At 40.8% G+C, this 5,952-nt stretch overlaps 1 non-coding gene across 1 annotated transcript; it reads left to right on the top strand.

Moving 5' to 3' along the window:
- The first annotated feature begins 3,977 nt into the window (after positions 1 to 3,977).
- LOC130483135 (U2 spliceosomal RNA) lies at positions 3,978 to 4,173 on the top strand. The gene has a single exon (XR_008933562.1). It is a non-coding gene; the product is annotated as a U2 spliceosomal RNA (small nuclear RNA).
- The last annotated feature ends 1,779 nt before the right edge of the window (positions 4,174 to 5,952 follow it).

Genomic DNA, 5,952 nt, shown 5'->3' with positions numbered 1-5,952 from the left:
AGAGTGAGATGGGCTAACAGGGAATATGCTTGGAATGATAACAATGCCAACATTATTCAGCACATCTGAATGTCCACTGCATCTGTGTCAGCATTCCTTGGCGGTTTTAACAGCCTTGCTAGTTACTTGTAGTGCTAAGAGAATGAGAGACGGTACAAAATTCTGTTTTGGAATATGCACAAGAGCCAAACAGTATAAAAGCACTAGGGCTGTATTTCGTAAGGCAAGTACTGAGCTGAATTTGAAGCCCTGTGTACTAAATCCAAATCTGAAGACAAACACTTTGGTCTTTGGTTCATATATTGTGTAGCAATTTGGTGCTTTGGACATCTCCTGGGATAGAATTGTATATTTTGAGAAACACAGGGCTTCCCACAGAATAAAAACATTCCTCTTTTGAGTTTTTCTTCCTCCTCCTGTCATATGATCATGATGGGTAGCCATATTAGACTGTCTATAGCACTAGAAAAGAGCAGTAGTCTAGTAGCATCTTAAAGACTAACAAAATTTCTGTCAAGGTATGAGTTTTTGTGAGTCTCAGCCCCCTGTCTGAAGAAGTGAGCTCACGAAAGCTCCTACTCTTTCAGAAATTTTGTTAGTCTTTAAGATGCTGTTAGGCTCTTGCTCTTTTCTACTGTCATATGAGCGTGCTCTGGTGTTATTTCAGTGTGTATTTCCATTACTGGTTCCTTACTGGCAGGAATGAGAAAATGGATGTTGGAAGTGATGATGTTGGGACACTGGGCAAGCTATACTACATGTAACAGAAGGGTGACACAGGTTTGCTGGTTTTAGCAGCAGCCCTGTGTTACTTGCAACATGCATTTTCACCTTTAATCATCTGCAGAATCTAGTTAACTTTTCTTACAAAAGAATAATGACAATATTGTTCTGTTATAATTGAGAAATCGTTTCTGTAAATCTCAATTAAACACAATGCACAAAGCCATTTCAAAAGTTAGTACAAGGGAAGGCAATCTTCCACCTGCTTTCTTAGTACATTGGATAATTGTAACTACTTTTATTTTCTGGCAAAATAACTACATCTATTCCCCCACCCCCAAAGTAAAAATGAGTCTCTTGTGTCATAGCCAGAAAACCTTTTGGTACCAGAAAGAAGCAGTTCCACCAGGTGGTGCCACATGCTGGCAGCATTTGCCCTCTATCTTTTTGCGCCCTCCCATGTTTAGACACAAAAATAGCATTTCAGGTCCTATACTACTTGGCATTTGAGAAAACAGTAATATGTTCAATCATAATTTTTTAAAAAAGCAGGTGGAGGGAAGACAAAGACTGCCCAGTGGCAATCCCAATCCAGTGTTCGGAGGGTGACGTAGCGTGTGGAGAAATCTGTTCTGTTTTATTGTCTTTGCTGGAGGTAAGATGCCTTTGGTTGAGGTTTGCATTGTTCAAGATGGAAATAATAAGAGGGGAGATGAATAGCAAATAATAACGGAGCAGCAGCTGCCAGGGGAACCCTGTCTATTCTGATATTCAGCAAACGGCAAGAGAGAAGTTCTCTCTTGTTTTCCCCAACCATTCTTTGCAAGAGATGTCTAATTAGAAATTCTGGCCTTGGTCTTGGGAGGCTGGGCTTGACTCTAAGCCCATCTTGGCCTCAGAACAGCCCATTAGTAAGCTGCCAGTGTGGGGCTGAACTCTGAACAGAAACAGAAGTCTAATTGGGGTGCACATATCTCTATTTTTTATTAAGCTCAATTTTCCTGTCTTGAAATAGGCAACTCAAAACTTGAAGGAGAATAAAATGGTACATAATGATAGGGTGGAGAAACTCTTCCGTTCAGGGGAAATTCATCCACCAGTGCACAAAAAGCCTAAAAGGGTTTACCCAAGCAGATGTACACATATTTAAAAACAGTGATACTCTCTCTGAATTATAGGAAAGCCTCCAGAGGTTCTTTTTAAGGGCTTTTTACATGATTGGTTAACCTGTGATACCCTAATGCCTATTTTGGGCTTATTAAAGCAATTGAGGGTGAATCAAAGCAAAACCCACTAAGAAACCTCAAAATAATCCAGACTTCTTTGGTGGTGGGGTGTGTGGGGGGGGGAGGGAGGGGGGTTGCTTCTCTTTTTACCTTCGGATATCTGCACGTGTAAGCAATACCACGGCGAGGATGGTGCGCCAAGTTTACAATTCAGAATTATATTTTAATTACAGCACAATTCAAACCATCTTGTAGCAATGATCCGAGACAGTGAATGAGAGGGCTTGATTAAAACACGATAAGATTTCCCTGCCAGTATAAAGAAAGCCAAAAGAAGGTTTTGTCAGTGTGGGGAGAAAATTTTGATTTCATCACATCTGAAATAACTTAGCATGCGCTGTTATAAAGGAGAGCCTCACTCATCTTGAGGTAGAAATGCTGCTGGAGCATTACCTCCCACCCACATAGTTCAAAGACAGCCTGGATCCACTACCCCCCTTGCACTAGCACTAGGCACCAGAGGAGAAGTCTGCAATTTCTGAAGATTCCCCTCTACAGCTATAGCCCTCTGCACTGCATCTCGTCCCATTCCCAAAGTGCTGTGTATGTATTCACGCGGACTTAACACAAAGTCTGTTTTTTTGGGGGTGGGGTGGGCCCAGGAGGCTGTGGCAGGAAAGGAAAAGTCAGAAAGATACATTCCAGAGCTCCTCTCACAAGTCTCTTGAGTCCATACTTTGTTTTTAAAGACTATGTGATTACTGCAGCCTGCTTGTTCTGCAAGTCTGTTGTACAATGGGATAGCCATATTCAATTTCCTGTCTGTCCTGAGTCTTGGGAATGCACATTGGGGATTTGAAAAGACCGATGACTTCAATTATTTTCATCCCTGTCCTCCACTTGGTCCAATCCTATGCTGATGCTATATTGAGTTCTTGGCTTGGTCCAGTTTTTTTTTTTTTGGGGGGGGGGGCAGACCATCCATAATCAAGACCATCCATAATCAAAAAGGGATACTTGGTGCTTTGGTGTTTACTTGCTTTCTGACATGCAACAAGAAAGGGTTAAGAACGATGCTGGTTTGAACCTCTGAACATCTCAATACCAAGTTGGGAGGGGGGAAATGAGACAGGCACAACGTGCCCACACCCGTTAGATCAATTAGTTTCCATATCACCCTTCTTGCTATACTGTTTCCTGCCCATTTGTCTGTCCCATATCCTTCCCTCTCAACTATCTCCACATCCCCTACCCTTGGTAATTAACACTGTAAAGTGTTTGTTGGGAGAACAAAACCCAAGGGATGTGGAAATCATCGTAGATAACTCATGCATGATATTTCTATAAATTTCATGGACCGGGAAATAATGGAGGGGCCAACAGTATTATTAGAGCTTTTCTACATGCTTGATTTACTCCTGATTTTCTTGGGAGTTGATCCACAAGCTTGGGAATTGGTTTGGGCATGATTCTTTGGCATTCCTTTCCTCCCTCTGTATTTTCAAAGTGTTGGAGTCAATTTATTTTCTTTTGCACATACCTTAAATCATCAGGATTTTCAAGGGAGGGTGCTGACATAAGAACATAAGAAAAGCCATGCTGGACCAGACCAAGGCCCATCAAGTCCAGCGGTCTGTTCACACAGTGGCCTCTAGGAAGCCCACAAACAAGACGTCTGCAGCAGCATCCTGCCTGTGTTCCATATCACCTCATATAATAGGCATGCTCCTCTGATACTAGAGAGAATAGGTATGCATCATGACTAGTATTCATTTTGACTAGTAGCCATGGATAGCCCTATCCTCCATGAACATGTCCACTCCCCTCTTAAAGCCTTCTAAGCTGGCAGTCATCATCAATGTTGTCAGCAGCAGCATCAATGATACAACATTGATGCAAAATTATTTGCACCTCATATTGACTCCTTTTTGTTGGCATAGTATGGAAGCTATATTTTAGATTAGATTAGATTTATTGATACAGCATAAGCCAGTAAAACACATGTATCGTTTATACAAAAGGTAAAAAATCGCTTCTCGGCCTTTTGGCTAAGATCAAGTGTAGTGTGGAAGCTACAAGTTTAACAGAATTCCAAATGGTTGTAGAAATGAATTTCTTATTCCCAACCAGAACGTTGCAGATGTAATACTCTAGCATGGATTGTTAATTGTTACAGCAATAGAATTTTTTTTTTATTCTACTGAAATCATATTGGTGACCACTTTGTTTATGGAAGCAGTGCATTTGTCAAGTGAGTTCACCTTCTACCACTGTGTTATAAAAGTGAACTACATCAGCTAACCTGCAAATGTTTTTTGTCCTTTTTCTCGCTTCCAATTTTTTTTTTTTTTAAATCAAACTGAAATGCCATTTCTTACCTGGTCCTCAAGCATCATGTCATGATTGCTGTTATTAACAGTAATTTTAGCTGACTATCTGTCAAACTTGCTGCAAAAGACAAGCCGAACTGCCACATGTCTGGCTTTCACTGGGCACTCAGAAGAACAATATCGAGACACTTTTCAAGGCTCTCATAGCTGGCCTATATTTTTCTCCTTCAGCAATGTCAGCATATATATGGAAAATCATGACTCGACACAGGAGCCAATTGGGGGCTTTACCAGTGCAGGCCAGACATTTTAAAAAAAGGCTCCTTCTGATCAATAAATCTATCAAAAAAGGGTCTCTTGAAGCTTCACTTAATTTCTTTGTTATAAGGGATTTTGCAAGCTTAAGTGGTTTAAAAACTAAACTAAAAAAGCACCGAGTCATCACATTGCCTTTCCAAGGAGATTCCCTGTTACAAGATGATGTAAATTGTTTTAATACCCTTTGTAAATCTCAAGGTCAATCTGTTACAAAAGGTGTTGGAGTCAGATGGCTCTTACAAGGCCAAGACTGGAAAAAGCCATTGAACTTTCAGACTGTTATGTAGTTTGCAATGGCCTTCTCCTGAACATGGTGGCAGTATTATTAGCTGCCATTTTAATGTATTTGGACAGCACTCAATTTGTATTCTTTCCAGTTAATTATTTGTTTTATTTCTATTTTTATCTTTTAGATACATTGCAACCCACCCTATGCTTTTTGGAAAAGATAGACAAATAAGGCATCTCTGCTGTAATGAATTCTGAAATCTTTTATTCCTAGCGTGGTGATATAACACAATAATATTATCTGATTCTTTATTGTCTCAGTAAATGCAAGTTTAGTATTCATTTTTTAAAAAAATTACTGTAGTTGGTACAGAAATCAGGCTGTAATCCAAGCAAGGTACATACATAAGATGGCACACACCATTTGAACGTTTTTTGGGGGAATGTTTTCATGGCAACAATTTTTATGGCCAAAGAAGAAAGCCACATTTGTTTGTTTGGTTTTTAGGTCATTCTTTCCTGGCTGGAGCCAGGCTCAGAGTGGCTTACAACCTGTTAAAAACACTCTAAAATTAATCCAGTTACATACATATAACAATAAAACAATAAAATCCAGACACCCATTTCTATCACAGTGGCATATAACAATACATAATACCAAACAGCAAAACACTGTTTGGGTGGAGAGGCATAGGGGAGGGGGAGAAGGGGAGGCCAGCTAGATGGAAGACTGAAGCTGCCCTCAACCATATGCGTGGTGGAACAGCTAGGAACTTTTTTAAGTCCTGTAGTGCCCAAACCTCACTGGACATAGCATTCCACCAGGCTGGGGCCAAGGCCAAAATGTTCCTGGCCCTGGTCAAGGACAGCCAGATGCTTTTGGGGCCAGCGATCACCAGGAGATTTTCACTAGATGAGCGAAATGCTCTTTGGAGGGTATATCTGGAGGGACAGTCTCGCAGGTATGACAGTCCCAGATTGTTTAAGGCTTTGAAGGGCTTCAGTCTTCAATACCAGAACCTTAAACCTGATATTCAACCAGAGCACTGGTTGAATATGTGCCTAAAGGGACCTGCGCTGCTGCATTCTGGACCAGTTGAAATTTCTGGAGTAGTCAAAAGGGCAGT

This window comes from Euleptes europaea, chromosome 9 (genome assembly GCF_029931775.1).
Source record: "Euleptes europaea isolate rEulEur1 chromosome 9, rEulEur1.hap1, whole genome shotgun sequence".
Lineage (NCBI taxonomy): Eukaryota > Metazoa > Chordata > Lepidosauria > Squamata > Sphaerodactylidae > Euleptes > Euleptes europaea.
This window is presented reverse-complemented; position numbering and strand designations above follow the sequence as displayed.